General features: G+C 39.4%; 1 long non-coding RNA gene across 1 annotated transcript; it reads left to right on the top strand.

Annotated features, from left to right (window-relative positions):
• The first annotated feature begins 4,618 nt into the window (after positions 1–4,618).
• On the top strand, positions 4,619–27,648 carry LOC122428749. Its single transcript, XR_006265812.1, has 3 exons — positions 4,619–4,688; positions 22,941–23,075; positions 27,587–27,648. It is a non-coding gene; the product is annotated as an uncharacterized LOC122428749 (long non-coding RNA).

Genomic DNA, 27,648 nt, shown 5'->3' with positions numbered 1-27,648 from the left:
TGTGATATGGTGCTAAGTCACTTCAGTTGTGACTGAAGTGCGATTCTATGGACTGTAGTCTGCCAGGCTCCTTTGTCCATGGAATTTTCCAGGCAAGAATACTGGAGTGGGTTGCCATGCCCTCCACCAGGGGATCTTCCCAACCCAGGGATCAAACTCGAATCTCTTGTGTCTCCTGCATTGGCAGGCGGGTTCTTTACCGCTAGTGCCACCTGGGAGTTCAAGGTTATTATTTTCCTTTGGAATTTCTATTTCACTGTAAATTCCTGAACTGTTGATTTAGGGTAAAATAGAATTATTATGTAGCATCAAAGTAAAGCATCATTTTGGAGGGATGCTTACTCACTTGAAAGTTTAAGAATTTATCAAATCTAAAGCCAGTATTGCACATTTTTCCTGAATGGTAAGCATTGCTATTAAGTAGTAATCCTGTGTTAAAAAGTTATAGCAGAGGTTAAAATATGTTTTATACAATAGATATACTTCTGAGTAATCAAGGCTTCCCTGGTGGCTGAGTGGTAACGAATCTGCCCGCAATGCATGACCATGGGAGTCTCGGGTTCGCTCCCTGGGTTGGGAAGATCCTCTGGAAGAAGGCATGGCAACCTACTCCAGTATTCTTTCCTGGAGAATCCCATGGACTTTTGAGAGTCCCTTGGACAGTAAGGAGATCAAACCAGTCAATCCTAAAGGAAATCAACACTGAATATTCATTGGAAGGACTGATGCTGAAGCTGAAGCTCCAATACTTGGGGCAGCTGATGGGAAGAGTTGACTCATTGGAAAAGCTCCTGATCCTGGGAAAGACTGAGGACTGGAGGAGAAGAGGGTGACAGAGGATGAGATGGTTGGATGGCATCACTGACTCAATGGACATGAGTTTGAGCAAACTCATGGAGATAGTGAAGGATAGAGAATCATGGCGTACTGCAGCTCATGAGGTCACAAAGAGCTGGTTATAACAGACTGAGCAGCAACAACAAAACAAAGATATCAAGTTTATATGGGAAGAGTTCACACTTAAAAATAGCTTTGAAATCTATTGTTTGAAAGTGCTAGTCATTTGACTGTAAGCTTCATTGTTCATTTATGGGTGGGGTGTTCTATGACATGAGTTCATTGTTCATAGTTAATATAAATTATTTATATATTATGTTAGGTGGCTTATATGTCTAAGGCTTAACCAACCATAGTTATTGATCTAGTTTTATAAAATAAATCAGATACCAAAAAAAGTCAGGTTCTTTACTAATATTCCTAGTGACGCTATGGAATTGCAAAAATAAATTATTGAAGAAGGGTTGGTGGCTAATTCCTCGGAGGGTGAGAAAATTATTACTCATTATGTTAAGTAATGTCTTATAGCAACATGTAAATAACTTTAGTGATTACTTGGAAAGAAAACTACTCCAAAGAGAAAGTTCATGTGTCTAATTTGTTTAGTTATTCATCTAATTTAGAGCTGAAAGGTTTTTGGAATGATACTACATATGAAAATATGTCACTAAAATTTATTAGTGCTCAGAGCAAGGGACTTTACCTATAAATACAGATTTAAATAGTTGCATGCTTGGTTATCTCTGATAAGTTAAATCAGATAAGATATTTAATATATAATTCTCCATTTTATGTTAGAAGAGATCCTACCCATCTCCCTGTTTCTGTCAGTTTGTAGCTTGGATGGGAAATTAAAAGTTAATTTTGTCTTTGTCCTTTTCTCTTTTTCTTATCAGCAGTGCCTGGGAGGCACGGTGAAGTATGCTGAAAGTGACCTTCAGTCTACTCATATCATCTTGACACAAGTGAGCCAGGCTCTACCCTTGTAATTTTCATTATTAACCACAAGAAGAGGAGCTTCTCTCAGTAGGAAATACAGCATCCAAAAATATATAGGTATTTTATACATCTCATGTGTGATGACTTAAAGAAGGCTGCAGGGGTAGAGAATCAATAGAGAAGGTGATGTGTGAAGGAGAGAAAATTATAGCTGAAACTGCCACCCTGCAGAGGGTGAAGTGATTTACCCAAGGTTAGCAGCAGAACTTGTCTTTAGGGGCACAGTCCGAGCTAGAACCCAGGGGTCCTGGCTTCCAGTGCAGAATGCCTTCTCCAATTCCTTCCTGCCTGAGTTGGTAGAAAAGCAAATGAGTTTGGTTTTTTTTTTTTTTTTTTCCCTTCCCCAAATCTGTTAATATCACTGGTTTAGGCATTGCACATCCACATGTCAAGGGGTCATGTTATTTCTTTACCTCTGCCCTATTCATATTTTTGTCTCTCTCAACTGAAATAAAAAAGCACAGCTTGTGAGTTCAGAAAGTGGCTCCATGTCAACTTTCCCCCTGTAAATTATTTTTATGAGCATACCAACCAAGGGCATCTCGAAAACACATGATCGCTTTTGGCATCTAACCAACCCTTCTCTTTTTCCCCCACTTTATGGGTAAAAAAAGACTTTTTCTGGTCATTCTTCTCAAACCGAGTCCTTGAAACTTCTGTAATGTATAATGTTAATACATCAAGTAGCAAAGAAAAAAAAAAAAGTAGCCCTGATGAAAGTACTCATCTGGGAGTTCAGGCTCCTGTAATCTACTCCCATTTCTTAGATATATGGAGCATGTGACTAGAGGCTATTCCTGCATCACTTTTCCCTCAGTAAAAAGCTGATTTTAGAAGAATGTCTTGGTTAGGAGTTGCTCCATTAAAAATGCTAGAACTACAAGTCTCTTGCATTATGGCTGAACAGATAGCTAGGGCTGTTAATGACTTTGTTGAGTGTTTGATGAAAGGTGCTGTGTCAAGATCTTCACTTGGATTGACTGAGTAACCACTGTGTGTTCAGTCAACATAGCGCAGGACATCTGAATTCAGCAAAGGACACAGTGCTGCAGGCCCTGCCCTTGGGAGCCTTCTCTATGAACATGCCAGAGCAGAGATAGTGACCTCATATGTCCCAGGGAACATCTTCCCTGGATTGTCCTGAAGTCACCTCAAACTCAACACGTCTGAAATAGAACGCAACCCTTCTCACACATCCATGGGGTCACATGGTTCCTCCATTCTCTCGGACTAGAAATCACATTTTCACGCCAGTGGGTCTGCACTCTCTCTTATTATTGACACTTTCCATCTGTCTCCTGTGTAGGCTGGCATCGGGCTTCCTCCCACTTTTGTAATGACTTCAGGGATGGCCTCTGCAAATGCAGATTCACCCTTGCCAGCCCACCCTCTGTGTTGTTAAAGGGATAACTTCCTAAAACTGACTATTATGTTAACCACCTTCCCCTAAAACCTTCAGTGGCTCCTTGCTGTCTGCTGAATCAATTCTAAAGTTCTCAGCCTTAGAGGCAAAGCCCTTTCATGAAAGGGCTCCATTATGCCTTTTTAAGGCTCATCTGGGACGAGACCATTAATGCAATACATCAATTTCCTCCAAATATGCTCTATATTCTTCAGCCTTGAAGTCTCTTCTCATACAATCTCCCTAATAAAATTCTTTACCCATTTGAACCATCTTTTAAGGTCCTAGCAAACGTTTGCTTCCTTCTTAAGGATACACAGTATGTGCCAACATTTGGGTTACCTTGGGCCACCCCAAGATGGAACTAGAGCAGGCTCCCCTCATTCACATACACGATCAAATCATAAAACATGGAAAGAGGAGAGGATATGATTATGGGAATGGTTGACTGGATATGAACAGGCAGGATTACCCTACAACGTGCCATATTTTGAAGACAGACTCCAATTGTAAGCATGACCCATGCATCAGTTTTATTATAGAGAGAACCACAAAAATACATACAACCTTGCAGTTATATATGTATATATAACTGCAACCAGGGATGAGAGATAAAGAAGATCGGAGGGCAGATGTATACAGGTGGTGAAGTGAAGATCTTCAGTGCATCTTTGTTTTACAGTTGAGGGAGGAGGGATGTTTAGCAATGGTTTCATTTCAGTACTCAAAACCCAAATCACTATAGAATGTATATATTTAGACAGTAAATTAAGCTTTTCATTTTCTTTAACTTGATGTTGTTTCTTTCAAATATGTTTATCCAAACACATTTTCAGGGAGGGGTGGGAAATGCCAGTTACACAAGAAAATCTATCCTCTGCCCGACTGAAGAAATTGTTCAAACAGAATGCATTCTTTCATAAGCACTGCTTCCTAACTCAACCAGGGTCAGTAAAGTCTTAGGTTATTAGTTATGTAATCCCTAGTTCCTCAAACTGCAGTTTTGATTTGAACATGCGGTTTCAATTAGTTGCTTCAGATTTTTGCCCCTAGATAGATCTCATTTTTAGAATCAAGGCAGACTCAGATAATCATAACATTTTAGAATCATTCCTGATTTTGCAGATAACACACCTGACCTCTGAGAGGTAACTTCACCAGAATCACAGCTCCAAGCCCAAGCTCCATTAAACCCTGAGTTGTGTTTTCCAAGAAGATATGCTGAAGTCCTAACCCCTGGTATCTGAAAATGTGACCTTATTTGGAAACAGTTTTTTGCAGACATGATTAAGATGTAAATTAAGGTGAGGTCATCGTGGAGTATGCGGGCGCTTAATCCAATATAACTTGAGTCCTTTTAAGAAGAGAAAGGAGATGAGACAGACACCCAGGAAGAATACCACGTGACCACAAAAGCACTCCAAGAAACCCCATCAGAAGCTAGAAAGAGGTAAGGAAGGATTCCACCCAGAGTTTCAGGGGAAACATGATCCTCTTGATGGCTTGATTTTGGACTTATTCTAGATTCTAGAATGGTGACAGAATATATATGTGCTGTTTTAAACCACCTGGTTTGTGGTACTTTGTTACAAGCAGACTTTGGAAACTCATACACCTCTCTCTCTTTTCGGATGGCTCGTTTTATTTTATATTATGTTCTCTTAGAACTCTCAGAACAAAATGAATTGGGTGGCGTCTGGGTGCCAGACAGTGACTTGAACTTGGTGAAATCACCAAAGCCTTGCCTCACATGCTCGTCCTGACGTTCATCTCTTCTGACCTTTGGGGCCATTATTATCCATGATTCCATGCCCAGAAATGTGCAGACGCTTCCATATCTTGTTTTATTCAATTCTTACAAAACAGATTCTAAAATTGCTACCATTATTTATGCCCGTTTTATAGATAATAGAAGCTGAGGTACAGAAAGGTTAAATAACTTACCCAGAATCACATGGCAAGAAAACGATGGAGTTGAGATTACAAACTACATCCAACAGACTTTAAAACCCCCATATTCCACTTGATACTATATTGTAGAAAATGACTGTAAACTGTTTATCTTAGAAATTCACCTTGGAAACCCCCCAGATTTGTTTGAAGTCCCTTCAGAATTTAGCTCCAATGTTTTTTCTAGCCTCATCTCTTACCATTATGCCCTACTACACACACACACACACACACACACACACACACACACACACACACCCCATAGGAGGATTTTTACATTCCCTGGAATGCACAGGCTCTTTCTTCCCTCCGTTTCCTGCATTCTCTTTTCTTGACACCAGATGCCTATCCCCAACACCTTATACACATTGTGAACATGACCCAGAGGAAACATCAGCCTCTCTCTGAGTCCCCTAAACTCCATACCTAGTTGTGACCTTCCTGCAACACTATTCAAGCTTATATTCTAACAGTGGGCTGGGACTAGGGTGAGGCTCATGAGTCACCCAGGCGTGGTGCCGGAGAAGACAATTGAGGAGACACTCACTGTTAGGGTCTAAGAGCAGAATAATCAGTGGGATATTCATTTATAGTCATTCCTGCAGTAGGGTATCTCCTGGAGCAAATTCTGCTGTACTGGGGGCAGAGGAAATACACAAGAGGAAGAGAGAGGAGATGATCCTCCCAGACAAGGAAGAGAATGGAGTTGGGTGAGTCCTAAGGGCCACAAGAGTCAGGCAGGCCCTACTCTTAGTTGCTGTTCAGTCGCTCAGTTGTGTCTGACCCTTTGCAACCCCATGGACTGCAGCACCCCAGAATTCCCTGTCATTCTTTATCTCCCTGAGTTTGCTCAAACTCATGTCCATTGAATTGATGATGCCATCCAACCATCTCATCCACTGTCGTCCTTTTCTCCTCCTGCCTTCAGTCTTTCCCAGCATCAGGGTCTTTTCTAATGAGTCTGCTCTTCCCATCAGGTGGCCAAAGTTCTGGAGCTTCAGCTTCAGCATCAGTCCTTCCGAAGAATATTCAGGGTTGATTTCTTTTAGGATTGATTGATTTGATCTCCTTGCTGTCCAAGGGGCTCTCAAGAGTCTTCTCCAGCACCACAGTTTGAAAGCATCAGTTATTCAGTGCATAGCCTTTTTTATGATCCAACTCTCACATGACTACTGGAAAAATCAAAGCTTTGACACTACGGACTTTGGCAACAAAGTGATGTCTCTACTTTTTAATATGCTGTCTAGGTTTGTTATAGCTTTTCTTCCATGGAACAAGCATGTTCCACTCTTTCAAGCATCTACTCTTAGCGGAGCCCTGCAAAATAGTAAGAGCGTGGCAGGCAGGGAGAGCTGTCCATTTATCTAGCAAATTGGTTTTAGGTAACAGGGTCCAGTGTCCTTGAGGATCCAGTGGCCTATGTGTGTCATAGAAATAGTGGGACTTCCAGACCTCAAGGAATAAGCTGGGAGTGAACCATAGGCATCTGGGAATAGTCTGTGTGGACCCAAGATAGTAGAGGGTCTCCTCATATGCTCTGGGCTTTGAAAAACCAAAAGACCTTTGCACAACAGGGGCAAAGCAAGGAGAGATCTTCAGAAATGCCTGAGACTGAACTTTCCAGATGCCCTGCAAGGTTAGAGCTTAGAGTAGTATTTAATCTCCTTTCAAGAAGATAAAGAAAAACAACGTTTATTGCACACATATCTCAGTTTGTGAGGCATGATTCATACCCAAATTATTTGTTTTCCTGACTGTCTCTATTACTGGACCATGAGTCCAGGGCAAAAACTCACACCCTTTTGTCTTTGCATTTTCAGCCTTTGCATGGTGGCTATTGCAAAGCAGGCCCTAAACAAATACTTGCTAAATGGCTGAATGAATAAATGAATCACTCAGTCATGCAGTTAATCAGTCTCTAAGGGCTCTTCATGCCATTTGATCCTATGAAGGAAATGAAAACGTACCAGATCCTCCAATTCAACCTTTTATTTCAGAACAGAGCTGAAGTCCAGTCCTCCCCACCATGGAGAAAAAAAAAAAAAAATTGCCCAAGGCAGGGGGAGGGAGAAGGAAAGGTTGGTTACTAACTTGTAAAGGCTTCCTCTTCCTTTAGGTTTTTGATTCGGGAGGATGAATGAGTGAATTTTCCTGCTCTTTTATTTGGTGTAGTGCTAGCTTCCTCCAGGCAATGTGAGAAATCAAAGAGTTAGGCTGGGTACCCACATCAGAGAATTTGATTAAGGACTGTGGGAAGCCATCAGGGAATGCTGTTAGGGAAACGGTGCTACCCCTCTGTTTTTCTTCATGCCTACTGAAAACTCAGAGCTTCACTAACCGGTTTTTCCAGGTGTGCTCATTCTGGAAGGCCATGACCTGGATAATTTGGCTGAGGAAACTTCTGCTCATGATGATGTGGCTACCTGTGGTGTGCTTACCTGGTTTCCAGGAGCCAAGGACAACAGGATTCAAAATAATATTCTATGGTAGTTAACATTCACAAGGTTTTTTTGTGATTTCTTTCATGAGCATTTGTTGTGACTTCTTTCCAGGAAAAAAAATATCTAAGAGCTCCGTATCTGGAAAATAGTCCTAGAGACAGTCAGGAAAAATGAACCAAAAAATAAATATACAAAACCTCTCATGGAGTAAGTAAGCCATCAGGTTACTCCTCTTTCTCTTCCAAACCGCTTGAGGCAATGGTCCACTATTAAATATAATTTAATGGTCCAATATTAAATATAATTAGTTAAATTGGAAATTTGATAAAAACCACTCTGTATCACAGGAATCATTGGTTTCCCCAAATCCTTGATAAACAGCGGCATTTCATCCTTCCTATTCCTAGGACTCCTAAGAGATCCCCTTTCCTCTCCTATCCAGCCTGGTTCAGCTCCTGATTAAATTCTTTTCTCTTAGACTAACAGTCTGGCTCTTCGTTCCCCATTCCAAAGGTTCTATACCCTATTAACTATCTGTAAGAACAGAAGGGTGTTAACTCCCCTAAGAGGTGAGACAGAGAGCCTCCGGGAACCTCTATCACCTGAGGGGGCTGTTTGGTTATCTTTCCTCTTCTTTCTTCTGCACCCCTTTTTGAGGTAAGACTCGTCCCATCCTTGCTCCTTTTTGGTTCCACTGGAGTTCAAAGGATTAGGCAATGGGGTTTGATTGCAATACTCTAGCCCCACCCAGGGGTCAGGACTCATGGCCAAGTTCCTCGCAAGAGGTCACTGTGGCTGACTGCTCCTGGGCCGCTGAGGCTGCAGCTGCCTGATCTCAGACACACAAGGGCACTTCTGGCTCTGCTGGCTGTGAGGTTAGGTTGGCCTGGTGACCACGTGGACGTTCCAATGACCAGGCAGCTCTCCTCTTTTCCTCCTGGGTTCAAGTCTGGAGACACAGATTTTGAAACCAAGAGAAACAGACTTGAGAAACCAAAACAGAATTAGAGAGGAAAATGGTATAAAATTTACAGACTAGGAAAAAAAAAAACTGCCTCTGTAAGAATATGTTCTTGATTTCTGATAGAAATAGTGTATATCCATTACATCTGTGAGCCAAATATTGACCCGACCATGGCTTTTAATGATAGTGTAAGGACAAGCTTGTAATTCCTACATCAAGGAATAAAGTTAAATGAAATTAGATAAAAATAAAACTAGTATCTCTAACCTTAAAATTTTCCTGGTGCTCAAAGTTCACTTTCAAAGTTCAACAGCAGCTGGTCTACCTTCATGACCTCACTAGAGGATCCTGCTTTCCCTCAAGTGTTAGCATTCTTGTGTTAAATTTGCTTCTCCTACTTTATTTCTAGGCTGTTCAGTTTTGTCAAAGTAATCATGTGTTTTAAAGCTGCACATTGACTATGAATCTATCTTATGTGATTCTTGATACACCTGTGTATTTAAATAGACACTTTGAAAATGTAAGGTTTTATTTACAATATAAGCTTTTATTTACAATGTAAGTTTGGGCAAATTCACCCTTGCACTTCGGTTGAAAGGAGCCTAATCGATTTATAATCTAACTTGCATCACTTCCTCATTGTCTTAAGATTCTCTGATTTAGAACTTGTGGGGAGAGCCTGAAGTTGTTTGGTGCTCAAAGCACCTTTTATTTTTTATGTAAAATATGCTCTGGTGCTCATGCGCTTTTTAAATAGGTCCCAATACCTTGACATAAGCATGCTCCCAGACAACCCAGAACCTGTCATTTTATTCCATTTCATTCTTCAGTTTCTCCCAGGATCCATTTCAAACAAAAGAGTAAAAGTGATTATATAAATACGTTAGGTAAGGGGAAAGGAAGACAGAAATACTTATAAGTTGCAAACAGGAAGAAGAAATTAGGACAAACGGGGCTTCGGAAAGGCTGCAAACCTATCTGTAAACAAACAGAGACTGCCCTGGAGAACCTTGATATTTGTCTTTGCTCTGATGGTGCAATGTGGTCTAGGAGTCTGACCAACTGGGAAGCCAAGACTTAGGTTCTCAGTTTTATTTCAGACTTGCTGTTCTGGGCTGAATAGCCTTGGACTGGCTGGCCTTGGTCAGGGCTTCTTGATCTGGCAGATATGTAGATTTCTCAACATTTATAAGTGGAAAGGTTGCTGAGGGGTGAAGAACCTGGTTACAACTAAAGCAAGGCTATCACACGCTATCACACGTGAACGATCAATGCAAGGAGCTTGAGTTTTCACTTGCACATTTGGAGGCAAACTCCAATCTTCTCTGCCCCACACATTGTGTTTGTTTTCATGAGGTCCCTGATCATCTAGGCAGTTTGGAAAGAGGTGGGGAGTGTGTGTGAGGAGCAAAGAGAACCATCTATTGACAGTCTAAGGTGGTTTTCTGTGCTTTGCACATCCTCTTTCCCCAGAACCAACCTCTGTTTAAACTTAGGAATTCACATCGCAGTGTAAGATTTTATAATTAGAATGACTAGTTATTTGTATTTTTTTTCTCCAAATGATTGCATATTTGCATATTATAGAAAAGATATTCAAACATATCTAAAGTTCTCTTTAAAGGTAACCAAGTTTAAAGAAAGCCCCACTTCTATGAAAATTCCACACTCCTTAGGATGGTTTGATTTACCCCAACTTGCTGATCAGTGAAACCCATAAATAGTTAAAAACCTCCAGCCCGTGGTAAAGAGGAAGTAAAATAGACTTATCTCATGACCCCAAAACACATCAAAAAACTGCAAAATAATTAAATTTTTTTTTTACTTGGCATTTTAACAAAATATTTTAGACTGAAAATTTTGTTATTTCTGAATTGGGCTTTCATCTCAATGTTGGAGTCAAATAAATTTGGAAATAATCATGCTTTCTTTGATTTCAAAGTGCAGGCTTTAATAAGAAAATTGCTGCTTTTGTTTTTTAAATCATGCAATCACTCAAGAGGAATGGATTCAAAATTATTGCGATTAAGCCTATGAACAATTTACAAAATATAAAAGCTAATTCTTTAGAATAAATATCCCATTCTTAGTTTGTTTTTTTTTTCCTTTTTCTTTTAATGTTGAGCACTGTTTTCTTTTTAGAGCTCTTTTCTAGCTCTCAGAGCCTAAAAATATGATCTGAACCAACAGCAACTTTTCCCCTCTTCTTTCTTCCTTCTCTTCCCCTTCCTTCCCACCATTCTTTTTTTTTTTTTTTTTTCTCTCCCTTCCCTTGACCTTTTTCTCCCCAACATGCTTCAATAACTCCTGTGTACCTGCCACATTGATGCTGAGTGCCTTGGATTTAAAGGTGAAAAAAATCCAGGTTCTTCAGAGAGCAGGTCATGGGGACAGCAGGCAGCTAACCCCATTTCCCTGTGCCAGAAAGTGTTGAGAACTCAGGCCAGACACCAGGATGCAGGAGAGAGCTTCTCAGAAGAGGTGAGCTTTGCACTAATACTAAAAGACAAATAGTGATTAGCCAGGGCTTCCCAGGTGGCGCAGTGGTAAAGAATCTGCATGCCAATTCAAGAGACACAAGAGACATGGGTTAGATCGCTGGTTGGGAAGATCCCCTGGAAGAGGAAATGGCAACCTGCTCCAGTATTCTTGCATGGAAAATTCCACTGACAGAGGCGCCTAGAGGGCTACAGTCCATGGAGTCACAGAGTCGGACACTACTGAGCAATGGGCAGCAGAACAGTGATTAACCAGGGACTTGAAGAGCATGAATGCTGGGAACAGCATCCACAAAAGTGCAGAAAGAGAATGCTGGTTGACACCTCTAATTTGTTTGGGGTGGAAGGGAAGGGGTTGAAAAATGAGAGGAAGAGATGAAGCTGGAGTCTGAGATAGGATCAGGGGCTTTTTATGTCTGGCTATGGAACCTGGATTTATTCCTGTGGGTACATGGAAGCCACAGAAGGTGATTAGCTAAAAGAATACCAGGACCAGATTTGCATTTTAGAAAGAAGGATGACCTGGTTTCCTTCTAGAGGTCTCAAGAAGTTAGGTGTTGAAATTAAGAAGTTCTGGGAGATACTGTGTCATATGAATGTGAATATTATTTCAGAATCAACCTGGACCCATGCATGCGTTCATGCAGCAAGGCTTTAATTAAACATCTGTTTTCCACAAGGCCCCCAGCTCAGTGCTGTAGCAAAAACAAAACTTTTAAGACATAGTCCCTGCAGTGCTCCTAGCATCCCTTTTGAATACCATATTTTGATGAAGGAAGCTTGCTCCTGCCTGAATCTCCCCAGCAAACCCCCATGCACTGTCTCTAACACCCATTTTGTCTAGAGTTTAATTCCACTATTCTAAAAATGCCTTTTTTGGTTGTTGTTTTGAAATGCAACAGCTCCGATAAGTTTAATAGCATCTATTCTTCCTCTTTCTTAGGAAATATTTTCAGTGTCAACGACATCTCCCCTCGTACTCACCATTGACAAAAATGGTAACAAAATGAAGAGCAAAACTTAAGGCTTGTAAATCTGCACAATTTCCCAATCTAGGTGGATGAATTTCCTTCATTTCCAAGAGTGTTCAAAGTGCTACAAGTTAATTTAAAAGAAAAAAAAAAAAGCTGGTTGAACATTCTCACTCTAATTCCACTTGTAGGAAATAAAGAAGGATAGAAATTAACACCTATCTCAGTGGAGTGTTCTGAGAAATCACTGTGTGAAAAGGCAAGAGCGTGATCTCAATCAGAACTCTCTGCAACAAGATTTTGGAACCAAATATAGCTCCTATCACAGTCTTGGCTTGTAAGTGGAAACAATCGATCTTACAATTAAATTTCTGGGGCTTCTAGATGAAAAAAAAAAAAATCCCAAATAATCTTCATTTATATCTTACACCAATTTCCTGAGGTTTTAGAAATTACAGAACTTGCCTATTATACCATCTTTTCTAAGGACACTTGTACAAAGTAATTTCACTTTCAAAAATTAGAAAAACTTTTTATAATGACATTGTTTAAGGTAAAAGTGAAAAATGACTTGGAAAGACAGTAACACTGGAAACAAGACCACGAGCTGAACAAAATGGGTATCACACAAGGAACATCAACAGAAAGCTAAATGTAGAACTTGTGGCTCATATCTTAATGCAAGATTAATACATATTATTGTAATTAATGCATATATTAATGCAAGAAACATATACATTTATTCGTAATTATTGACTAATGATAATTTGCTGTGGAATGATTGAACCAGAACTAATTTTTGTTCTGTTCATTTTAGCACTATAATCTGATATTATGAAGATTTCTATACTAAAATTTAATATGGTCAGAATTTAGGCAGTATTAATGTCTGAATATATAGCCACACAGTGTACATATTATGGATGCAATGCAATGCATGCATGTGAAGTTGTATCTGACTCTTCTGTTAACCCATGAACTGTAACCCGCCAGGCTCCTCTGTCCATGGAATTTTCCAGGCAAGAATACCAGAAAGTGAAAGTGAAAGTCGTTCAGTCGTGTCTGACTCTTTACAACCCCATGGACTATACAGTCCATGTATAGTCCAGGCCATGTATATACAGGCCAGGGTCCTGGAGTGGCTACTAGAGTAGCCTTTCCCTTCTCCAGGGGATCTTTCCAATGCAGGGATCAAAGCCAGGTCTCCCTCATTGCTGGTGGATTCTTTACCAGCTGAGCCATGAGGGAAGCCCAAGAATACTGGAGCGAGTTGTTATTTCCTTGTCCACACATTATGGATACTATGAACAAATTGAACACAAAAATTTCTGAAATGGATTTTGATAAAAAAGAATTATCCCTAGAGGGGCTTTCCAAGTTGTTCTAGAGGTAAAGAACCCACCTGATAATGCAGGAGACATAAGAAATATGCGTTTGATCCCTTTGTCGGGAAGATCCCTGGGAGAAGGAAATGGCAACCCACTCCAATATTCTTGATTGGAGAATCCCATGGACAGAGGAGCCTAGTGGGCTATAGTCCATGTGGTCACAAAGAGTTGGACAATACCAATTGGTATGTGTGTGTGTGTATATATATATACACACCAATTTTGCATAATAAGTAGTTCAAATCATTTTGAATCACCAGTTGCTAATAGAAGAAGTTTATTTTATGAGGAAAATAGGATTCTGTCTATATCCTAGAAGAAATTGTCAAAAATGATAATGGATACTGAAGAACCTATAAAAAATATGAAGAGGAGGCTGACAGCTCTCAAGGAATCTTCAAACTGCTTGAGGTTTATTTACTTGGCCCACCCACAAGAACAGGGAATCTTCATTGCTTTCCAGATTCTTCTGCACAGGACGTTTGTTGCTACAGGACAAATGAAACCAAAACAGTGCTAGAAATGGAAAATAAATATCAAGGAAATTGTAGAAACATAAAACCACTGGTGCTCTTCTTGGTATCCAGACTCTTGACCTCCCAGTGGGCTTCCCAAGTGGCTAGTGGTAAAAGAATCTGCCTGTCAGTGCAGAAGACATGAGTTCAATTCCTGGGTCTGGAAGGTCCCCTGGAGAAGGGAATGGTAACTCACTCCAGTGTTCTTGCCTGGAGAATCCCATGGACAGAGGAGACTTTGGGGTTACACTCCATGGGGTCGCAAAGAAATGGACACAACCCAGCACCACACAGCGGCAGCAGACACTTGACCTCAAATCTTGCCTCCACTAATAACTAGCTTTGAGACCTTGAAGATGGCCGTCATTTTCTCTGGACCTCAGCTTACTTACATGTTAAATGTAGGCAATGATTTTCGTCCTATACGTTTTACCAATTGTGAATAACAAAGAGAAACAGTAAGATAAGAAACATATAAGAATGTATCAAATTATAAAGTGGGTGTGGAAATTTTGCCACGTGATGAGTACTGTTCTCTCTGGACCTTTCTCCTCCAGCGGTTTCTTGCTAGGTACTGAGAAAATACACAGGTTTGTCCAAGAATAACTCAAACAGAACATTGTTGAAACACATATTTCAAAAACAATTCTTTAATCACTAGAGGATACATTTTTCCCTTGATTGTGAAAGATCTATTGTATCTTTGATAGTAGTCTATTCAGATATTAGTCTATATAGATATTCAAGGATAAGTATGGCCCCTTTCCATGTTCCAGAAGGCTCAAAGACTTAGCATTTCAGTAAATCTATAAACTGGTAACTTCTGTCTTATAAAGTTCCAGTTTAGAGTTTATGATCTTTTCACCTGCAACATTGATCTCATATATTACAGGCTCCCTGAGCATACAAACTTTTTGTTAGATCAGGCCTTCCAATGTCTAACCTAGAGTCACCAGAGTTATATCAAAACTGAACACTGATAAAATGGTACTCAACTTAAAAACTTTATTCAGTTCAGGTTAGTGCAATTTGGCAAACAATGACTTAGGATTAATGCTGAGCCAGGCACTGTTCTAGCTAGGGGGCTGTTCAACAAGGATTTATTTAGATAATAACCTCAGCCCTCCTGTGAGATACTATCCAAACCCATTCAATGGCATTTGGGCTTTAAAAAGAAAATCTGCTGCCAATCTAATAAACTAACCATGTAAAAAAATAATTTTAAAAAAGTGGGGAAATTCAATATGGCCAGTTATTAGATGGTTCATGGTTGTGGTTTAGTCGCTAAGTCGTATCTGACTCTTGCAACACCATGGACTGTAGCCTGCTAGGATCCTCTGTCCATGGGATTCTCCAGGCAAGCATACTGAAGTGGGTTGCCATTTCCTTCTTCAGATGGTCCTTAATTAACATCAATTTTCTTTGTGATAAGACAATGCCCATTTTTTGAGAGATACATAATAAAGTCAGAGGAGGTGACTGATGTATGCCTGGGATATACTTTTTTAAAAAACTTGGAAAGAAAAGAAAAAATGGAAAAAAAAAATAAGGTAGATGAAACACATATACTCAAATTCTGAGAACTGTTAAATCTAGATTAATGGCATTTGAGGGGTTATTTATTATTTTTTTTCTCTTTTGTGAATGTTTGGGATTTTTCACATTAGATGTATTTTAAAACTTGGTTGCCCAGACTTCTAGCCTGTTTTGTTTCCCCCCTCTACCTTGCTTTCAGCACCAGGACTATACACTGAAACATGCATCTCAAGTGGTATGTCCTATCTCCAGTCCTGCATCCAATTCAAGGGCATCCCTGAAGGCCTCAGGTCACCTCTGCTGAGAGGCCTTTGTCTAGTGGCTCAGATAAAACCGGTGGTTTCCTCCATCTCTGGACACTCTCAGGACTTGACTCATAGTTCTATTATGGTATTACACAATTTTATTACATGTAACTGTTCCTTGTCTCTTTCTTCAGCTGGAGTGGAAACTCCTTAAGATTAAGCTTGTGTCTTCACTGTCTTTCTTTCCCCTTATTTATCACAGAGTCTGCTCTGCATAAATATCTGCAAAGGGAGAATTATCCATCTTCCTAGGACCTAGTGCATAACACACAGTCATTTCATATCCTCAATAAGGATAACCTCAAAAGACCATTTTGGGGACTAAACTGTGCAAGTCATATTTTGACTGTAGAAATATGGAGCTATGCAAAACGTGTGTATTTGTTTATCTTAGCCTCGTTACTGGAGCAATTTCAGAAACCTACTTGTTCATTTCAGGTATGAGGCATTTGATTGACCCGAGTTAGCAGGGACACATCTTGGAGAACACTGAATAACTAGGTCTCATTCTGGTGCGATGCACACTATTACTATCCACAAAGTGCTTTTAATTTACCAGGGAGTCTTTTGACAAAGCTTTTCTCCCTTCTGGGGCTTCTCTGGTGGCTCAGAAGGTAAAGAATCTGCCTACAATGCAAGAGACATGGGTTCAATCTCTGGTTTGCAAAGTTCCCCCGGCAAAGGAAATGGCAACCCACTCCAGTAATCTTGCCTGGAGAAGTCCATGGACAGAGGAGCCTGGTGGGCTACAGTCCATGGGATTGCAAAGAGTCAGGCACGACTGAGCGACTAACACTTTCTCCCTTGGAGGAAGTGTGGGTGGGGGTGCTGGTGATGCAGGTCAGAGAAGCAAAAAAAAGACACTCCCCGCTAAGCAGTAGAGTTCTTCTGTGCTGTTACAATGCAATACAGTACAATCTCATTAGATTAAGCAGATTTGCTTTTTATATTGACTTTTCATAGAGATTGATTCTACAAATTTTTGTGAAAAGGAGTGTTCCAGGGTCAAAACAAACATGTGACACTTTTCTAGTGGCAAACGCTCTGTATAAATTTAGACTTTGCTGAAATGACTAGCTATCATGCAATCCAATCTTAACGGGCTTTTAAAAATCAACAGGAAAAATATATTTTATGAGTTTGACTTGGTTGTTAGAGCTCCATCTATGTGCATGATTTACTTGGGCACGTGGCATGTGTTTTGAAAAGTCAGCCTCCCTTAGGAATTGCACTCTTAAGATACTTGCTTAGAGATATTTAAGCTGTCAGTTACAAGATGCTTGAGCCAGAAACGGGCAAGTCTGGGTTAAGTGCAGTTGTTATTTAGCCTTTCTGTGTATGTTTGACAGTTGTGGTCAAATATATAGGTGTCATCTCCCTCAAGTAATCTTTACCATCTGTTGCCTCAGCTCATCTTAGGGTTCATAATTGTGTTGCTTCTCTTAGGACCAAGTCGAGAGTATAACGTTAAGCTTAATATAGACTTGTTAGCAGGCTTTTATTTTTTTTTCCCCAGTCTAACCATGTGTGCTTGTCCAAAGAAGGCTACACAGTATTTTATAGTATTTGATCACAGATTGTGAATTCCAACTTTGCCTGTTTCCTTTGCCCACACTGAAGTTGTATCTTCTTTGTTCCTTTGATTTGCAAAATAATGATGGTGGCTGAGCATCCAGTAAAGAACTCATCTTTTCTGGAGCAATTTCTTAAGTAAGGATTTTAAAAATTATTATAAAAACCAAAGGAAATTACACCATATAGTTTTTTTTCAAGGCAAAAGTCACTAGTCATGATCAAGCATTCCTTCATACTAAAGACTGAACACACATAATAAATATAATTGGGGGTAAATTTGCTTTAGGGTAAGAATGAAGACTTGAGCTGCTGTATAGAATAATGTGCCTTTGAGTTGGAGTCTTGAACCACCACCATAGGTTTAAGGCAATTAAATCTTTTTGTTACATTTAAGCCCCATTTTCATGGGAGTATAAACTGTATATTTGTTATGAGACTTATTTATGGATTTGTATAGCAGGGTAATCTTTATTAAAACACATATATATGGAATCTAGAAAGATGGTAACTCTTCCTTACTTTTGTGGGAACACATGTCTTTGTAATAGTGATTCTGAGGTCCATTACAAAGACACATGGTTAAATTATTTCCTCTGTGGGACAAGAGTGCATGGTACCTTGTGTTTGGACTTTTGTGGTTCTTGGGGATGGATTGTAGTTCTGTTATAATGTTGACCCATAAATAATAAAATATAGCAATAAATTTAAAAATATAATAAGTCATGGACTTCTCAGGTGGTGCTAGTGGTAAACAACAAGCCCATTGATGAAGGAGATGGAAGAGGTGCAGATTCAATTCCTGGGTCAGGAAAATCCCCTGGAGGAGGGCATGGCAGCCCACTCTGATATTCTTGCCTGGAGAATCCCATGGACAGAGGAGCCTGGTGGGCTACAGTCCATGGGGTCATGAAGAGTCAGACAGGACTCAGGTGACTTAGCATGCACACGCTGTTGGCTGCGCTCTGCTTGGCTATGTAAGCTGTGAAATTAAACAGCAGAATTAGCATTCACACTCTCTGTTCATGAATAAGATTCTTTTAATGACAGTGTATTTAGACACAGATAGAGGGGAGTTTAATTATTGATCGAGTTTCTTTTCCTGAACGGAATACATAGAATGTTCTTTCAAAATTCAACAAAAATCATAGGAAATACACTCTTAATATATGATGTAAATTGGGTGTGTGGCATCCTTGGGATGCAATGAAAATAGTGACAAGTAAACAATAAAACAATAGCAAATCAGTTTAGCAAAACCAGAAAGTGGAAAGCATTTGATGAGACACAACTTCCACAAAGAAACCGTGAGGTGCTGACAGAACTCTTATATAACCTTCAATGCTGGAAGGGCCGTTGTCATAGCTGTTCCTGGAAATCTTGAGGTTTTATTTCTCCTAATCACCTACAATATTGTGCAAACAGCATTGACTAATTTATATTGTGTTTCTTCTTAAGGATGACTCAGGTTCAGTTCTCAAAGGGGTGCAACAGAGCAGCATGTAGGAGGCATATGCAAAGAAGCTTCCAGATGCAGGACAGAACATGGCCTCAGGAAGGTCACCCGGGTCAAGCTGATTACCTCCTCCAGCGCTGGCAAGCAGAGGGCTCAGCTGGGTTACCCAGGTTCACATGAGCTATTGACATTCAGCTGCAGCTCCCTCTCAGTTACTGATCAGCAGGAGACAGTCTGGGCCTCAGGTTAACTCTTCCGTGCCCTGTTTCAAGATTGTGCTGAGGTCAAAAAAGAACCTGTGACTTCACCTCAGCTTATTCCTGGTTGTATTGAAGAAATAAACCTACTAAACCAATATCTAATATACCTCTTACAAGGGATGGTAACAGTCCACTTAATCGTTTTAAAGATTCTAGATAAGACATGAGTAAATATGTTTGTCACGTATTTCTCCATCATGCAGTGCATGTTTATTTCTGGGGAGGGTGGGAGTGGGGTAAGGTTTACCATTTTAATTTTTATTTTTCAATCAGAAATTCCCACTTTATCTTTAATAAAGAAGATATGATTTTTAAAAAGATAATAACAAAAGGTGCGTGTTTCCTCTGAGTTGTTCATGTAAAATGAACCTCAGGGAAAACCTTCATACCTCAGGGAAAAACTTTATCTGAGACTCGGAATTTCGAGGAAACTCTCAGTTAGGTTACAGACTCTGAGCTCTATGCTAAGCCAGTTCCTTCAAGTTCTGATCTCCTGATCTCTGACCATAAAGTTGACACATTATGGTCTTCTAGAAGTGACTTAACCATCTGCTTCTATAAACTCATTTGTAAATTGGGAATAACAATTAATCCATGAAGCCTATCTCTCTGATAGCAGTGGGAAGACTGACCTACTGTCTAATCCTAGGGCCTCTAAATTATCTTTGTCATCAGTAGCTCTCTGTTCACCAGCATTCTACTGGTCCTGAAACTGAATCAGTGGTTCTCCTTTATTCCTAATTAAAATGGTTTAGGATCTATATACAATGGAGGCCCATTTTTATTCAACTACTTTTTTTTTAAAACAAAAATGTCTTAAGCTTCATTAAGGGTAAAGCATTTGTGAGGCCAAAGCCCTACCCTTAAGAAGCATGTTGTTTAGCCAGAAGACAGAGCGTTACAACACGATGTGGTCAATTCTGGAAAATCCAAACGAATGATTCAGACTCCAGGTGGATTGGGGGAGGTAGGAATTATCCTGTTTGGTTTCTGACTCTGTCAGATGGCCTAGCTAACTGCCAAATCTCCATTTGACCTGAGGAAATAAACAAGACTACTTATATAGTTTCTCTCAGTCATGATTTTAATCCCCAAGGCAGAGATCCCTAGATTTACCTCTTTCTGTAACTTTTGACCTAGCTGACAATTTTCTCTATTATAGAGGTTCTGGGAGCTATGTCAATTTTAGTGTTTGAATTTAGTGTGAATAAAGTAAATTGAATGATGCTGGTCCTGAATAAGTATTAGCTTTCTACCTTTCTGTCTCCAAACTCTTCCATTTGATTTCAGTCACCCCCCTATATCTTCAGGCATTTTCCAAATCTTTCACACTAATGCCCAGCCCTCTTTTGAGCTCCAGCTCCATTTCTACACTTACTGGCTCTGCCTTTCCCCTCCTGTATCCCAATATCATTTTTAACTTACAAGTCTGTAGTAACATGTTTCCTCAAACAAGCTTCTTTCCTGACTTCTTTTTTTGTAGCATATAAAGTCATCATTCACCCTGTTAACCAGCCTTTCAACTTCAGAGTTCTCTTTGATTTCTCCTTTGGCTTTCCCACACAATTTCTCTCCCATCACCTAAATCTGATCTTCAGGCTTTCCTTAATTTATTTGTACATACCTGTCATCAGAAAATCTTTTTGAAACAAAACTGTCATTCTCTCACTCATCTGTCACACCCTTGAGGACCACAGGGCAAACTCCATACTCCTGTATGTTACATTTAAACTTTTTAATGCCTTCTATCAGCCTTATTACTAATGATACTCGCCACTGTCTTTATAAGCACCCTCCAGAGTTATTCCAGCCCCGAAATGCTCTGTATAGTACCTCCTTCTCTTCCCATCTACACTTGCCTTCTCTGCAATCAATATCCTACACTTGTTCAAGATCTCATTCAGTTGGCCACAAAACCGGCACCGATTCCTCTTGCAAACAATCTACCTTCTGATATATAGTGCTTAAGTTCTGCTTTTCTGAAGGAATTTCATATTTACTATGTTACAAAACAAAAATTCAACTGGGTAAATTTTAAAGATTTTTTTTTTTTACTTTATTCGATGATTCACAGTTGGGCAACATTCCAGCTAGCAAATAGAAAGGAGCTCTGAGTAGATGTATGAAATGGAAGACTCTGGGAGGCAGAAGGGGTGAAAGTTACTAGCAAAGAGTAGATTGTTGTGGCAAGGTCACCTTCCTTTAGGGGACAGCAGGATCTATCAGAAAGGTTACCTCACTTGTACTGACCAGGTCATTTCAGACTGACTGATTTAAGATTCCACTCCTGGAGAGGCTGAAACTGTCATCAAGTTAGGTATTAAGTCCTGGCTTGGTGATATGGACTTAGCAGAAACGACTCCATTAAATGAGACATGTTGTCTCATTTAAATAACTATCAGGACCACATTGGTGGTGGCTTAATTGCTCAACCGTGTCTGACTGTTTGCGACCCCATGGACTGTAGCCCACCAGGCTCATCTGTCCATGGGATTTCTCAGGCGAGGATACTGGAGTGGGTACCCATTTCCTTCTCCAGGGGATCTTCTTGACTCAGGGACTGAACCTGGGTCTCTTGTATTGCAGGCACATTCTTTACTGACTAAATCACCAGGAAAGGCCATAAGTACTTATTAAATTCACCCTACGTCTATGCTCTAAGAAGATAGAGGATATTGTGTCTTCTTGATGTTTGAATCTTCATCAGCGTCTAGCACAATGCTTTTTAAATAACCGATAGTTAATAATTCTATTGTAAAAACAACATGAATAAAATAGAACTAAAAACTATCTTTTCCTGAGTAGTTTGAAATTTTAAAAGTTTTTGAACATGAAAACTGTAATAAAATCCATTCTAGTTCATCATTATCTGTATTCAAATTTCAAGAGGATGACGAAAAACTAAATCTATCTTTTGACCTATAGAGTTAAGGACAACAGATGGCTTATAAACTAAGATTAAAATTAAAATGTGAAGAATTAATATCATCAAGAGTGAACATCCCATTGGATTGCAAGTAGAATGGGAAAAGTCAAATAATGTAATCAGACCATTCTCATTTGGCTCTCAATTAATAACTAGAAGTTACAAAGTTCTGCTCAGGAATATTAATAGCAATGTCCAAGCAGGAATTTCTATGATTTCATCTATGCAAAAAATCTAAGGGAAATATGAAATAGAAAGAGTAATTTCTGGGAAAATATGGATAATTTATTATCATATTATGGTGAAGCAATTAACAAATTAAATATTAGTATGTTAAATACTAAAATAACAATATTTTATATCATTATATATAAAAAGAAAGACTTGTTTGTGTGGCTTGTGGCAGAGTGTACAAGAAGGGTATGAAGCTATTGAAGAGGATGTAAAACTACCTTTTTGAAAAGGAAGAGTGACAAATTTGGTAATATGGTAAAATCACTGTTGTGAAAAATACTTCTGAAAGACCTACTACACAGATGCACATTCTTCCTATCTGAAAAGAGAAGAAGAAAATTGAATTTTGTCTAATCACTGCTTTTAACCTCTAGGGTTGAGTCTGTCACTCCTTGGTCATTAGAAATGCATTCTTTTTCTGCCAATGTTCTTGACTTAAAATTGTGGTATTCCTATTGGGTATTTTCCTTCCTCTGACAGGTAACTTTTTATTACTGCTTTTATTCAGAAATGAAGAGCTCCTCTTTAAAACTGTTATAGATAAACATATAGGTATGAGATGGTGGCACTTCTCTTGACCCCATGATGTGACTTTCTCATGATAGCATTGAAGCATTGTTGGTATGTCAGGTTGTTTTCTGTCCTATACTTTCACCTGCAGTTTGATCCATGATTTTTCTCAACAGGGGTGACCTCTCAACAGTGGAGGCTGATCTGTCTGCCCTCTGGTTTCCCAGAAGATCATAATCATGCTGCAATTGAAATTGTGCGTCAAGGTAACTTGAAGTCATCACTTTCTGGACTGCTTATAGTCATCTCAGGTATGACAAATGCACCCTTTATGTTACATCTTAAAAATCTGGCATCATCCATTCTTCCTACATCTTCCTTTCAATGCAGACAAGTTACAATAAGTATGCCTTCAATGCCAGTATGTAGGAGACAGTATTAAATCGCCTGTGAGCAGTTTGTATTTCAACAAGCCCTCCTGGTGATTTTGAAACATGCTAAGTTTGAGAGGCACTAGTTTAGGTAATAAACAGTAACTGCTGGAACAGAAATCCCCCAGAGCTCACAACAAAGTCTCCTTTCTTGCTCACATTACAGTCCAGTATGGGTGAGACAGGTGCCCTCTGTCTTATAGCTAAGATATCTTGAACACTTGGCTTTCAAGTTGCTGAGGGAGGAAAAGAGATCTGAAAGGTTGCTTGGGAAGGGTTTATGGGTCAGGCTTTGGATTAGCATATATTACATCTGCCCACATCTTGTCTGCAAGAGTCTTGTCAACTAATTGCAACATCCAGCCAAGAAGGCTAGGGAATGTAGAGGAGCAATGGTTGTTTGTGAGAGTTAACAGTTGGCCACAAGCAGGAGCAGAGAAACAGTATATTACATCCATCAGCAGATAAGTCATTCTAATTTTTTCTTTTATTTATAGGTGACACTAACGGTAAAGAACCCCCCTGGCATCCAGGTTCGATGCATGAGACAGGGCGCTCAGGGCCAGTGCACTGGGATGACCCTGAGGGATGGGATGGGGAGGGAGGTGGGAGGGGCTACACATGTACACCCATGGCTGATTCATGTCAATGTATGGCAAAAGCCACTACAATATTGTAAAGTAATTAGCCTCCAATTAAAATAAATTAATTAATTAAAAAACAAACAAAAAAGAACTCCCCTAGCAATGCAGGTAGACATAAGAGACAAGGGTACGATCCCAGGGTTGGAAAGATTCCCTGGAGGAGGCCACGGCAACCCACTCCACTATTCTTGCCTGGAGAATTCAAGGGACAGAGAAGACTAGCAGGCTACAGTCCATGGGGTCTCAAAAAGTCAGACATGACTGAGCATGCACATAACATCTATGGGCTCCTGGCACCGAACTAATACCTTGAAAGTCATCTTCCAACTTGTGCTTGACCCTTCTTCTAGACTAGGGTCTGTTTATTCCTCCCAGAGCTTTGTCTCTGAACCAGTTTGTGGCCGGGCACAGATACGATGTAGATATAGACATACGCAGACAAAAAAACACACATAGAAAAATAAACACAAATAGACAATTAGACATAAAAATGAAAAGGCTGGTTCAAACTGTACTGAAGTGTAGAAATGAAAGATTATTATCTTCCAAACTGTACTCTTCCCACTTCCGCAGAAGAACCAAACTTGAACCACGTGTGGTTCGTCTGGTGTTTAACTTCTTAACTCTCAACGAGGATCATGAACTTCAGTCTCACAGACCAGGCAGCAAAGTAAACACATTAAGCAGGGCATAAGGAACACAGGTGCAGGGCTGAGGAATGTGCTCAGTGGCATAGCACAGGCTCCATCCAAGGGAGGCCCGTTTGTCGGCTCCGGTTAGTTGCTCCCAAGCAGGAATGCAACTTCAACGCTGCTAGATCTTTCTTCCACTTTTTTTTTCTCAAGAAAAATGGGAAGCATGAATGTTTTGGATATGTTTCTTAATTTTTACAAACATTTTATGGGAAATAAAAAACAAAAAAGGCCTCTTTTGCAGAATTTGCTTGTGGGCTACCAATTTGCAATTCCTGCATTAAATTGTACATTTATACCTCCATTTTACATTAACACCCTCAATTGTTTAACAAATGTAAAGCCCAAAATTTACAACTTAAAATATCTCTTTACTTTTTCACATGAAGGGTGATGAATTTGCAAACTTATACTCTCTATTTCCAGTTGATTTCCACTCCCTTAATATTGTACTAGTCATGTTATTACCAAACTGTGTATTTATTTATCAAAGCTGACGTGCATTAACTCCTTAAGTTCCAATAGTAAGATAAAAAATTTAGTGCTTCTCCACATCTTTCTTCGTCCTTTCCTCCATATTTTCTTAGCTCTGTTAGCTGTGCCATTATTTTTTACATTGACCAAATTCATGTTATTTATTATAACATGTTATATAAGTTATGTATTATGTAAGTTATGTATTACCATTATAATTAATTAACTATATAACCTTTTGTCTATTTTATATTTTAAAATTCAGAACCAATAAATGTTTTCAGTATTATAATTACAGTAATTATTAATCACCACAGAACTAGGTAGAATGATATAATCCTGTTTCCCTAAACCTTATCCATGCGACAAACACTCCAAGAGTGAAAGTCAAGGGGTTCTCTTTCCTTCCACACCATGAGGAGTTCAAAATCATCCCATATTGCACTTTTCTTTGTATTTTTTGAGGCTTCCTCACATAAATCTTTTCTTTTCCTTGAGTTTTCAATCTCCTTTTCATTGTCCTTATTGAAAGAAGAAACTTGAGCTTTTATTTCAGCCTCAGGATAATCCTGCCTTTCAAGTTTACAACATGTTGAGGTTAATCCTTTTGTTCTTAAAAACACTGTGGCTAGAACCCTTGATATTCATGTTCCAATTTTGACCATTTTTCTTCTCACGTGCCACAGAGCCCACTCTGAAGGGATTTCTTTTCATGGTTCTTTTGTGTTGGGGCCACTATTTCTTAGATCCTATGACTTCTATTTCTTCAATTCCTTTTTTGTTGGTTTGAAGAGAAACCACAATTACTTTTTTTAAAAAGACCCAGAGGAATCGGGTGGAGAGGGAGGTGGGAGGGTGGATCGGGATTGGGAATACATGTAAATCCATGGCTGATTCATATCAATGTATGACAAAACCCACTGGGAAAAAAAAAATAATAATAATAAAAAAAAAAATAAAAAAAATAAAAAGAAGTGCTAAGTAAAACAACTCATTTTGTTTTGGAAAATACATTGATTTTATACCCTCACACTTTTGCTGCCCTCAGATTGAGAACTCTAAAGGAGAATGTCTAGTTCTTTTGGTGCCTAGATATAAATCTTTCATCTTGTACCCAGTTGGCACTTGGTCTTTTCTTTATCTTTCATGACTTTGCTCCTCCTTATACTCCTCGGCCCTCTCCATTTTCTCCTGCTTAATTTATTTCTATTTATTTTTCTTTTTTGGGACTTTGTCTTAGATATTTTGTAACTCCTGATCAATTCTCCATGTCTCTTTATTTTTCTTTAACATATGTGTTAATGATGTGTTAAATATATATAATATAAATATCCTACATTAAAATTATGTATGATATTTATACATATTAAATTTTTTATTTTATATTTACGTAAATATATTTTCAGTTCAGTCCAGTTCAGTCACTTAGTCATGTCTGGCTCTTTCCGACTCCATGGACTGCAGTACGCCAGGCTTCCCTTCCATCACCAACTCCCAGAGCTTACTCAAACTAATGTCCACTGAGTCAGTGATGCCATCCAACCATCTCATCCTCTGTCATCCCCATCTCCTCCTGCCTTTAATCTTTCCCAGCATCAGGATCTTTTCAAATGAGTCAGTTCTTCTCATCAGGTGGCCAAAGTATTGGAGTTTCAGCTGCAGCATCAGTCCCTTCAATGAACACCCAGGACTGATCTCCTTTAGGATGGACTGGTTAGATCTCCTTGCAGTCCAAGGGACTCTCAAGAGTCTTCACCAACACCACAGTTCAAGAGCATCAAATTTTTGGTACTCAGCTTTCTTTATAGTCCAACTCTCACATCCATACATGACTTCTGAAAAGACCAAAGCTTTGACTAGACAGACATTTGTTGGCAAAATATATTTTATACATATATAAATGTATATACATGTATATACATAGATAAATGTATATATATATATAAAGTTTTATATATTGAATCTATATGCATTTAATTAAACAAGGCCATTAAACTGGGGTGGTTCCAACCCTTGGTGGCCTGTGTAAGCAAAGCAAAACCTAAGCCAAGATCAGTGTGCTAGAATCTGCGAAAAAGAAACGTAAGGACAACTAATGACAGACATCCAATGAGGCTTTTCCAAATAAGGCAATTCCATAAGCGATAGCCAGTCAAATAATGTCTTTGCTCTGTTTTCCTATCTTCTCTATAAAAGCTTTATCCCAGTCAATGGAGCATTCTTCACTCCTTTCAGTTTGGTGCTGTCTAATTTGAACTGATATTTGTTCAAATAAAGTCTCAGGGGCTCCCCAGGTGGCTCAAAGGTTAAGAATGAGCCTGCAGTGTGGGAGACCTGGGTTTGATCCCTGGGTTGGGAAGATCCCCTGGAGAAGGGAAAGGCTACCCACTCCAGTATTCTGGCCTGGAGAATTCCATGGACAGAGAAGCCTGGCAGGCTTACAGTCCATGGGGTTGCAAAGAGTTGAACACTACTGAGTGACTGACACACACAGAATATGTGTTGGAAAAGAGTGGCTGGAAAAACAGGTTGCTGCTTAGTTTGAAAGAGTCATCTATGGAAATGGTATTTTATTCCGTAGGTATGCCAACCCTGAATATTGATTAGAAGGAAGGACTGTTGCTGCAGCTGAAGCTACAATAC

The sequence above is a fragment of the Cervus canadensis genome, chromosome 27 (assembly GCF_019320065.1).
Source record: "Cervus canadensis isolate Bull #8, Minnesota chromosome 27, ASM1932006v1, whole genome shotgun sequence".
NCBI classification, from domain to species: domain Eukaryota; kingdom Metazoa; phylum Chordata; class Mammalia; order Artiodactyla; family Cervidae; genus Cervus; species Cervus canadensis.
The sequence above is the reverse complement of the archived record's forward strand: the minus strand, read 5'-3'. Positions and strand labels throughout refer to the sequence as shown.